Genomic DNA, 11,579 nt, shown 5'->3' on the forward strand with positions numbered 1-11,579 from the left:
TTATTGTGCTCTGAGAGACCCTGGAAGACCCCATGATCGATTATGTCCAATACTTGTTCCTCTGTGCCTGGAACCCGAACCTCTATTGCCGTCCACTATCTTCCTGGAACCACTCTCCTCGCCCTTTGTTGGCGTGAGTTCTTTCAGCTTCTTCCATGTTACTGTAGCATTTCCGCTGAACTAATCGCGTATCCGCAAATTCGTGAAGGGAAATTCAAAGTAAGTCACAGTTTGACAATTTATTGTTTTTATTGAGAAGAGCTATCCACCTGTAACTATCTGTTAATGACAAAAAACATTAATGCCGCTGTGACTTTTCATCAAAAAATTGTAGAAGAGAACTTTTTTGATATCGAAAATTTTCGTAATTTGAAGCAAAGATCGTAATTCTTCTTTTTGAATGCTTAAGTATTCCAATATGCTACCAATTAAACATGGAACAATTTCAAAATAATGCTTAATGACAAAGTTGAAATTTGATCTTCAACTGTTAATGTCTGCTAGAAATAAAAAAAAAATTCAATATTTTTCTCGTTCTCTCCAAGTGAGAATTTGAATTATAAGTTAAATTATACGAAGTCCTAATAGAAGTCGCCTTTTTACTTTTACTTATATTATTTTCTTTCTTGAGCTCCAGTCACAGTGTGAAATATTTTTTTTACATATCGTTTGTTTCGTTACGTTTTGGCGAGGCAACAGCGCCATCATCAGATTTGTTAATGTATGCTAGAAATAAAAAAAAAATTCAATATTTTTCTCGTTCTCTCCAAGTGAGAATTTGAATTAGAAGTTAAATTATACAAGTCCTAATAGAAGTCGCCTTTTTACTTTTACTTATATTATTTTCTTTCTTGAGCTCCAGTCACAGTGTGAAATATTTTTTTTGCATATTGTTTGTTTCGCTACGTTTCGGCGAGGCAACAGCGCCATCATCAGATTTTAAAATACATTCAAACCCATAATTGGGAAACATTGTATTCACTTAGGTCTTTGCTGTCTTGTACCTTCAATTTGTTTCTTGTTATTTTTAATATGCAACTATTTCTGGCGACAATTCTTCGAAGATTCTTAAGAAAATGGCACAAAAAAGTTTTTAACATAATTTAAACGTTCAAGTGCTCAGGCTTGTATAGCTCCATTGTAAGAAAATTATTAATTATTTGTTTCATTTTTGTTCAAATTAGTATAAAAATGTACGTTATGTGTGAAAGAGTCTTATTTCTTCTTCATCTATGCCATATAACGGGCTATCCAATTCCAGGTTATGAAAGTAAAACCTTGATATTTGGTATCTGTCAAAGGTAAATGTCACCCGAAGCGTTTTGATTTAATTGAAGATTTGCTATTTTGGAATATGGATCGTTTGACTGTCGAAGAGCGCGTAAAAATGATTAAATGTTACTATAAAAATGGTGATTCTGCTGTACTGTATGAACGTTTAGGGGTTTACGAGCAGATTACAGTCGACATAATCGACCCACAAAGCCAACTATTTGGAACACAGTGGACTAATTTGAAGACTGGATTGGTTGCTGATCTTGTAAGGCCTGTGCATCATCGCAACATTCATTCAGCTGATAATGTCGCTCTTGTTGCTCAACGTGTGGAGGAAAACCCGAATTCGTCGATTCCCCGACGTGCTCAACATTTTGGCTTGTCTTACGGCTTTTTGGTGCGGATTGTGCAATTGGATTTGAAGCTCCAACCGTACAAAGTCAAACTGACTCAAGAACTTTAGCCTCAAGACCATGGGCAACGCAGGACATACATAAATTGGGCGAATGAACAACAAGCCGTTGACGATGATTTTTCGAGGCGATGAGGCTCATTTTTTGCTCAGTCGTTACGTGAATAAACAGAACAGCCGTATATGGAGCACTCGAAATCTTCAGGCGGTTGCAGGAAGGCCTTTGCATCCTGAAAGAGTGACCATATGGTGTTATTGGTCCGTATTTTTTTGTCAACGATCAAGGAAGACTCATAACAGTTAATTCTCAGCGCTATAGACGCATGTTAACCGAAATTTTTTAAAGAGAAATTGAAGAGTACGATTTGGAAGACATGTGGCTCCAGCAGGATGGCGCAACGAGTTACATAACACTGGCAGTTAGAGCCCTATTGCAAGATAAATTTCCGCCCGCAAGATCCTGTGACTTCACAGCGTTAGATTTCTTTTTGTGGGGCTATGCGAAAGATCATTTTTACTCCAACAATCCTCAAACTCTTGAGCAACTGAAAGCCGATATTCGTGAAGTTATGACCAAGATATTACCGATAATTTGCCCAAAAGTCGTTGAAAATTACCTCAAAATGATTGAGGCCTGTAGGAGGTCTCGTGGAGGACATTTAATTGGGTGGTTTAATTGATCGCACTATACGTGCCTTAATTCAACTTTGCCATATTGATTGCTGCGTTTTTAGAATCACAAAAATTAATTTATTGCTATTAATGTGTCTTGTAGCCGCCTATCAATTTCCCTGATCTATTATCCTGTGGTTTAGTGCAGTTGAAGCGTAAATACATCTTAAAAACATTGATTTCCGTACCCAAACCGATCACCGCTGGACCTCAAAATTATCTCAATAACTACAAAGACAAATCGCGTATAAACTACAACTCAAAAAGTAAGAATTAACGACCTAAGTACAGTCGGCGAAACACAAAAGTAGACGATTAAATAGTTGTGCAAATTTGACTTTCTACCTCGATCTACCTTTGCGTAACCGATATATTACTGACAAAAAAATTATTATTATCAAAATGACACATTTAAAAGGATTTGAAAAAATCGAATATTTAACTTAATCGAGCAAGGATAGTCAACAAAAACAGCAGATGAGAGATTTGGAAAACCAAAGAGCACAATTTATAAAATTGTAAAGAAATAATATAACTTAAAATCAGTTTGTGACATATATTATATGTATATTTGACGTATTTTAGAAAGCCTGAGTTACCAAATTATAAGTCGTCTACATTCATGTGTCGCCAACTGTACATGTAAAGAATGCAACTGGTATACGGTTTTAATAATTACGAGTCAAAATTTATTGTACGAAAATGCATTAAATTTCTAACACTCACAGGAAGCCAGTGGGACTTTTACCAGCTAAATACAAAAGAAATTGGTTGAAAGTTTTCAAAACAAGTAACAAGTTCTAACTTCTTGAGGGGAAAGTTTTACTTGAATATTATTTTGGTTGCTTTAGAAAATAACAAAATCTGCTGGCAGCGAAACGCGGTGGGACTAAATATGTCATAAAAAGTTATTCCCGAACTAAAAGTTTGTATCGAGAGAACATGGAAAAGACTGCCTTAAGTGGCTCCATTTGATATACGTAAATATCGGAAGTAAATATAACTCGATTGCTTTTTAAACTAATTTCGTTTCAGGGTCACTAATGGAAATAATTAGCGCACCATCAATAAATTTCAAAGAAAACATATTATAAACCCTACATACTTTTATCAAAACTCAAATTAATACAGGTTAATTCAAAATTGGCGTCATTCCTTTTAAGGGGTGATAGAGGCTTACTTGGGTGGTACGAGAAATATATATAAAAAAATGTTTTCGAAAATTTATAGAAGATATTAACAGTTGAAGATCGAATTTCAACTTCGTTATTAAGCATTATTTAGAAATTGTTCCATGTTTAATTAAAATTTAAAATTACGTTCGTTGCTTCAAATTACGAAAAATTTTGATATCAAAAAAGTTCTCTTCTACAAGTTTTTGATGAAAAGTCACAGCGGCAATGACGTTTTTTGTCATTAACAAATAGTTATAGGTGGATAGCCCTTGCCAATAATAACAATAATTTGTCAAACTGCGACTGACTTTGAATTTCCTTTTAGGAATTTGCGGATATGCGATTAGTTCAGGGGAAATGCTACAGTAACGTAGCAGAAGCTGAAGGAACTCACGCCAACAAAGGACGAGGAGAGTGGTTACAGAAAGATAGTGGACGGCTATCGATTTTCGGGCTCTAGACACAGAGTAACAAGTATTGGACATGATCGAATCAGGGCCTTCCAGGAGTACTCAGAGCACAATAACTTACACTTTCCCAAGCACCAAATAAATACCGAGGAAGGGCTACACTCCTACCACGTTTGTACGATACACACAGCACAAAGAGATACAAATGGAGCAGTGAGGAGGATTGATAAGGAGATTGAGGCGCTAACTTGTTGATGATAAGAGGCACTAACTTGTTTCGAGTTAACCATTCAGATGTTTAGTGTTGTACGGATTATTTGTAAACAACAATCCCCGCAGAATTCGAGGTTATGAGAACAGGTTGACATTTCGAAAGTACGTTCCGCAGTCAACAAATTTTGATGAATTTACCGTTTATCCTTGTCTATAATAATAATTGCGAAGCAACGGGTATTTGCGCAATGTTAGTTAGGCAGATTATATTGAAAAACATTGCTGCCGTATTACTTATATAGTTTTTTGGAAATTTCTGAGTTTTTAATAACAATTAATTTCTTTTACTATTTTTTCTGTACTCCTATAACATCGCCAGACAACACTTCCAGATGAATGACGCCAATTTTGAATCACCCTATATGAGAAAATTTTCGAAAGAAAAATTAAAACAAAACATGAATCACAAGTTTATCAGATTCTTGGTAAAAAGTTATGAAAAATAAATTTTGAAATTTAGGTAAAGTTTCCGGCTTTAACCGATTTAATAGCATGTATTGCCGCCTCCAGCTCCAATAACGTCCCTCAAACGCCTTGGTCTCACATGCCATAAAAAAGGTTTGTAATTAATTCTTGAGGTATGTTGTGCCATTCTTGAAGAACCGCGCTTTCCAGTTCAGTCAAGTTCTCAGGAGTAGGATCTTGTCGTCGAATAAATTGTATCAAAAGGGTCGTTTCAGCTGGCCACACTAAAACTAAACGATCAGAGTTCGGTGCGATCTGGCGTTATCATCCATAAAGTAATTGTCGCCTATGTGAGGTGCAAAAGGTACGACATGGTTTTCTAAAATCTTACTGATCTACTTAGAATTACCATAGGGTCCCTACAGGCCTCCAAAGGAATGCCACCTCAAAACATTATTGAGCCACCACGGAAAGCCAGTTGGGGAACCATACTAATACAAAAAAGTACAAATAATTTACTAATGTTAATACATACAAATATGTTTACACACGTCACAAGATTAGATTGGATTAGATTTTTTACATTAAAATCCGAATATTTTGTCAGTAGGGAGCAATATGAAATGACAAGTGACTTAGCTATTAAAATAAAATTTTAACACCTAAAGCAAATCAACATTGACGTGTCACAACTTAGTTGCAAGCTAAAACTTTAAAATTAAAGTTAGTGGGGTAGTAATCCTCAAGAGAGTAAAAACATTTTCTCCAATAAAGATACTCACAGCACTGCCCTATTGAATGCTCTGTCACCACGTGGCAAGTTAAATGCCTTAGGACCATAATAGTTGGCTCCAGTCTTCGTTTTATTAAGTCTGTAAAAATCAGGTACTATATTGATGTTGGTGCGAGTACCATGTCGATGGACTTTGGCAAGCCGATATAGGAGCTTTCGTTAGATTTAACGTGGACCAGACATTGAAAAATATAGAGACTGGGCAAAGTCAAAATATTTAGCCAACAAAACGCCGGACGGAAATCCTCCTGATATTCCAGGCCATCCACCACAACAACAGCTATTCTGGGAAGTGAGAAGATTCTGGAAGCCGAAGAGGCATGTCCCCATATAAGTAGGGAGTAAAGGATCGTTTATAGTTGGTAACTTTGATGGCGGAAAGTTCTGGCCGCTAGTAAACATGACGTATGTAAACCGACGGAAAGGGTCCTTGTTACTTGCCGGGAAGTGGCAAGTTGAAGTTGGAAGGCCGGCTGGTTTAGTGGCCGCCTTTCCTGTGTCTACTTGCTGGTCTACGCGTAAACTGTGTGAAAGTGATTTGGAAAAGCGTTTTAGCAAAATGAAAAAATGAAATAGTGATCTAATTATTTAATTTTTGAATGTTTATGAAAAATATGAAGTATTATTAGACATGAGATGAGAGCAAAGATCACATGAATAATATTAAAAGAGATACCGCATTCGCAAAATTCTTGGGAGAATTGTTATTTGTGGAGGGATTTGCAAATCCCGATTTGATGACGTTAAAAATTAAACTAAAAACAATGAAAACAGTATACCGGAAAGAATTGAATAAAATTTTAAAATCAAAGAAAAGTGGAAGCGGTACAGATGACTTGTATAAACCAAGACTGATTTGGTACACCTGAGTTGATGCTCTTTTAAATAATGCAACAATCAGCAGAACTTCTACCAACAACATGGTACGTATGGTACTGTAACAACACAAACTTTTTTATTAATTTATTATTATACCCCTCTTATCAAGCCTCGAGGCACTTGAACTTGCGAAATAATAACATCAGTATAGATTTTTCATTATAATCCAGTCATTCTGTTTTGCCAAGTTACGGAGCCCTGTCCAGGAAAGTAATTAGCATACATATACGTCACGCAGAAAGCCTGCAGTTTGGGTGTAATTATTGACTCTTAGATGAGTGAGTGATGGTAGTGACTCGATTTCTGGATGCCATGAGCCACCTATAACTACTCCTGCATCAATATCTTCTTTGTCAACTGAACCTTGTGGTTATTTTACTTTGACCGGAGCTGCATATTTTCACGAAATTTGGTACACAGGGGTATTTGAGCATACAAAACCCAAATGTACCATCAGATTTTGATCAACTTGTAGAAAAAGCCAGTTGCGGCGATATCTGGGCAAAAAAATGGTTTTAACTTTTTGGTCACCCGGTGTGCTGACTTCTAAAATGATTGTGTCTAATCGCCTATTAATTTTTCACAAAAAAGGTATTTTTAGTCGATATCCCAACAAGCCTCTGTTTACGAAATATTTGCGATTAAACTGCAAAATGCAGAATTGTGAGGACATTTTACAATGCATGTCAAGTAGTGTGACGCAGCGACACGGATTTACTTGGTGTCTATCAAAGTGACACTAGTGCCTCTACATACTTAAGTTTCGATTTCAATTAGTTAACATGCCAAGGTATAATTTTTTAGTTCAGCAAAATTTTAGTGGACGCAGTGCCAAACTGCGTTACTTAGAATTGTATCCCAATAGGAGGCAACCGAATTTCAAGTTATTTGGAGACATCTAAAGTTCATTAGGGGAAACTTTAGGACTAAAGTTAATACCTTGGGACGTCCGAAAATTTCAACTCCAGATCAAGAGAAAGGCGTTCTGGTTCGTGTTGGAGAAAATCCAGAAATAAGCACAAGACGATTGGAAACTGCAACTGGCCTAAGCAAGTCCTCAGTTCATAGGATTTTTCAGCAAGAAAATTTCCATCCTTGCCATTTTACACCTGTAAAGAATTTGTTAGAGGACGATTTTGCTAGAGCCGTTAGGTATTACCTAAACCAACATTGTACAAATCGGTGGATAGGTCGTGGAAGTTCTTGGGCTTGGCCGGCGCGAAGTCCTGACTTTAACCCATTAGATTTTTGTGTTTGGGGTTATTTAAAATCATTAGTGTACGATCAAACGGTAGGCACCCGAGATAAGTTGATAAATAAAATTATGAATGCCGCCGGATGATTTCGAAATGAAAATCTGTTTTTTTTTAAATAGACGCATTAATTATAATTAAATAGACGCATTTAATGCTCAAACGCATTTCAAAATGTATTGAAGTTAACGGGGGACAATTTGAGCAATTGCTGTAGAAAATAAAAGTTTCGTTTGTCAGTGAGTCAGTTAAGTCAGTCAAGTTAAGCTGTTCATAAGCAGCCTCATTGGTATTGAAATGAACGTTAAAGTCCTCTGCTATCACCATTCGCTTACCAGGCCCCAACCTTGTAAGCAAGCCCTCCAGCAACTCTCTAAAAGTGTCAAAACAGCCTGAAGGAGATCTATAGAGATTTGAGATATAAACCCTCAAGTTTTCGACATATACACAACACGATTACATACATTTTTGAACATTAAAACCCACATTGACATCTTTGGAAGGTAAAAAATATTTGGTGAATAAGGCAGTGCCACCACCAATTGACTCACTTCTCGAGGAGAAACCACTAAGTGAATACCCTTGTATTTGGATCACCTCTAATTCTTCCTTGGTCAGCCAGTGCTCCGTCAGACAAATGATGTCAATGTCCCTGTCTGCAACAAAAGCTTCGATTTCATCAGTCTTCCTCCTCAATGAACGTACATTAATGTTGAGGATTCTTATGTTTTTCTGTGATGGATTGCTGTCACCATGCTTTGGTTCTGTAGATTCCGAAAATGGTTTATAACTGATCCTCTTGGCCATAAGCTAGATGTCAAATATGTATGTACATCCTCCAGCTCCAGCACTGCTAGTCGGAAAGAGCTGCAGTATTTTAGGTTTTTTGTTTTCATTTTCTCACATCGGCAGTTTTCAGGTAGGTTATTCGCTTTAGGAAAATCCGAAACATTATCACAGGTCACTTCAGGTGCTAGACCGGACAGGAACAAGAATGCAATTCTCATTACTGTCTTCAGGTTGGAAATATTTTCACTCTGTCCCCTGAGAGGCTCCGGGCGCTTTGTGTTGAAAACAGTCTTTGTTTGTTTATGTTTAGACCTAACCTGCACCCATTCCCCTTTTCGTCAGCATTAGTATTGCGCCTAACATCGACATTGGATGATCGATTCTCGATGTGAGAAACGATATCAGACACATCTCCAGGATTCGTGATTTCGGTACTGTGCACCTTAGGCGGCGCGGGTTTGACAATTACTTTGCTGGTACTCTTGTTGCTCGGTCCACCACTAGACGGCGCCGTATGGGCGAATTCTTTATTTTTGTTACTTTTCATTTTTTCTTCTAGAAAAATTACTTTTTCTTTTAATAACTTGCTGTTTTCTTCTAAAATCTGATTCTTACTCTGAAGTTCTTTTACTAGCATTCTCAGAAGCTCTATTTCCATATCGTCTTCTTCCTTGTTGATATTCGTACTTTTCTTTTTTCTAACCTTGTCGGCGTCATGAATACATTCAGGGTTTTTCTGCTTTGAAGACTGAACTAAACACGACGGGTGGAAGCAATTAACGCACTTTTTACAATTCACTACTTCGACGACACTATTCTTACAATGATAACACCCGTTTACCACCTTTTTCTCGTTCTTATTAGGAGCTAAATTTTCGTTGACATCACGTCAGCCATCTTTTTTTCCTTCTGATAGATAATAATGTTAGACTAAAAATACTGAATTAAATCATCACCAAAACTGAGCAATTTTTTGCTGATCTGAACGATTATGGTTCCTGAAGAACTGAACCGTAATTCTTACACAAGAAATATGATAAGCACAACCATCAACGAACACGCAACTAAAAATATTTTCCGTTGGCAAATGGTTACCGAAACTGCTGCAACTGGATAAATGGTACGACGGTTCCGCGTCGGTTCTGTGCTGGTGCGAACCACCTTTTAGGGTTTATGGGACGGTTCCAAAAGTGACCGGTTAAATTGGCAAACTGCTGCAACTGGATAAATGGCTCGACGGTGTCGTATCGTTTTTGTGCTGGTGCGAACAACTTCCTCCGGTTTATGAAACGGTTCCAAAAAGCATTTCTTTAACTGGCTTTGTAACTGCGGTTACAGGTTACACTTAATCCCTTCAACAGGTTTTATAAAGCAAGTTATTTAATAAGATAATCTAATTTAATAGAAAAGGGATGTAAAAATTATCAAATGCAACTCAAGTATATTGGTTAAATTCATCTAAATCAGATTTCACAAATAACGTTGAAAACCTGTACATACTGCTGATATGCAGGTATTGTAAAAAAAATATTTTCTAATTTCAAAAGCGCAGAAAGTCTTTCAGCAATACTGGGATATTAATTCCGTCCAAGCTTGATATGTGCAGCCATCAATAACTCACGGGTCTTTAAAGCAAATTTGACATTGGAGTATACGGCCAGACAACGTAAAATATGATGAAGGACTAACTATCCCACAATTGAAAGGATCTCCGCTATTTGGTCCTATAATAAATTATAATTTTTATTAAATCATTTTGTGAAGGTTTTTTGAGCAAAGACAGAATAAAGCATATGAGGAAGATTGAATATACGAGTAGGACACGACCTTTCGCCCATTTTTCCTACTTTACAAAGAAAACGGAATATATTGAAAGGAAATTTAGGCAATATTGCGAAAACTTAAAAAATTAGAATATTATTATTAAAAACTAGAAAATGAAACAAATAAAAAAAGGGCGCCGTCGTCGTCTAAAACGTCGTCGTATATCGGCCTTTTTCGTGTTGGCCGCGGCTTTCACTGTCTGTAGTTCATTGCGACAGGGCCGGACCCACAATGTTGGCATCAATTATTAAGTTTGAACTTCCAAATTTACTTGCTAAAAAAAAATGTAGCAATCTAAAGATACAACGGTTAAACATTTAGGTAAATAAATGGATGTTTAGGTAATCGGCATTGCGAAAATAAATACTATCTGCTTAAGCGCTTAGACACAAAATTACTTTCTCACTTTTTTACACAGGAATGTTAAGATGTCAAACATTGCCAATTGAGCATTGATGTCCTACCTATCCAAAATTAGGAAAAAATCAGGTTCACGACTTGCGAGAATTTTTAAAAAATATTTCAATTTTCTTCTAAAAAAATGTATTATTTGCGGTTAAATACATCTAAAGTTGGCCTAAAGTATGATAATTCTAAATATTTTTCCACATTTAAATGTATGTGGCGTTTACATAAAGTGTAAACAAAAATTGCATATTCGGCTTTCAAACCCTCATAACGTTCCAGTTTTCTAATCGAGTTTGGTTTTCTCAACCGTAATTTTTAGGGAACATCAACGCGGTTTTATTTTGTTCAACGAAAGTGCGATGTTCGTATCTGGAAATGCTTGTCTGTAACTTAAATCCTTCTCAAGTTTGCCTAAAGTCTAAAATATTAAATTTTTTGCGCGATTTTTAATCGATTTGAATTGCCTAAAAAACCGGTTTTACAGAAGAATTGATATTATGTTGCTTTTGCTGAATTTTACAACTCAACCTGAGGCTAGTATTAAGAGAAATGCGCATAATGTCGCTCTTATTTCGCCTGACAAGAGTATTGGAAATACCTCGTAAATGTTATCATTCCTCTTTGTCAGCAAAAAGGAGAAAAGCCATAATCTATGTTTATATTCAGAGAATTCGACTCGTAATTTTGAGTCGCTGATCTAAGCATAAATGGTTAAGATCAACCGAATCATATCGATGAATTTCAGTCTAATAAGAGAGCCTTAAAGAACTTCTTGTATCAACAACATAATAAAATGCGTTCTGCTTGTGTTGAGATAAATACATAGTAGTAGATAAGTTCTATATTGTTGAGGCAGATTCAATTTTTTACAAACTTCTTGTTGGGTATTTCGCCTCAAAAATTTTTGCCTTTAAAGAAGACAGAATTTCCTCACGTCTTCTATTACAGATTGATAAATAGTGCTCCTATTTCGCAATAAGAACGAATTATTTATCAAAAAGTAATCAAGAA

At 36.3% G+C, this 11,579-nt stretch overlaps 1 long non-coding RNA gene across 5 annotated transcripts; it reads right to left on the reverse strand.

Moving 5' to 3' along the window:
- Positions 1–4,579: 4,579 nt before the first annotated feature.
- On the reverse strand, positions 4,580–9,434 carry LOC109534168. Of its 5 annotated transcripts, XR_002171605.2 has the most exons (4): positions 7,454–9,434; positions 7,234–7,403; positions 5,405–5,494; positions 4,580–5,113 (listed from the first exon to the last, which is right to left on the reverse strand). It is a non-coding gene; the product is annotated as an uncharacterized LOC109534168 (long non-coding RNA). The 5 variants fall into 5 exon arrangements; XR_002171604.2 differs by having other exon boundaries at positions 4,580–5,494; XR_002171603.2 differs by having other exon boundaries at positions 5,405–7,403.
- Positions 9,435–11,579: the final 2,145 nt, after the last annotated feature.

Source organism: Dendroctonus ponderosae, unplaced genomic scaffold, assembly GCF_020466585.1.
Source record: "Dendroctonus ponderosae isolate FM_Combo_2020 unplaced genomic scaffold, Dpon_F_20191213v2 Dpon_F_20191213_1, whole genome shotgun sequence".
Lineage (NCBI taxonomy): Eukaryota > Metazoa > Arthropoda > Insecta > Coleoptera > Curculionidae > Dendroctonus > Dendroctonus ponderosae.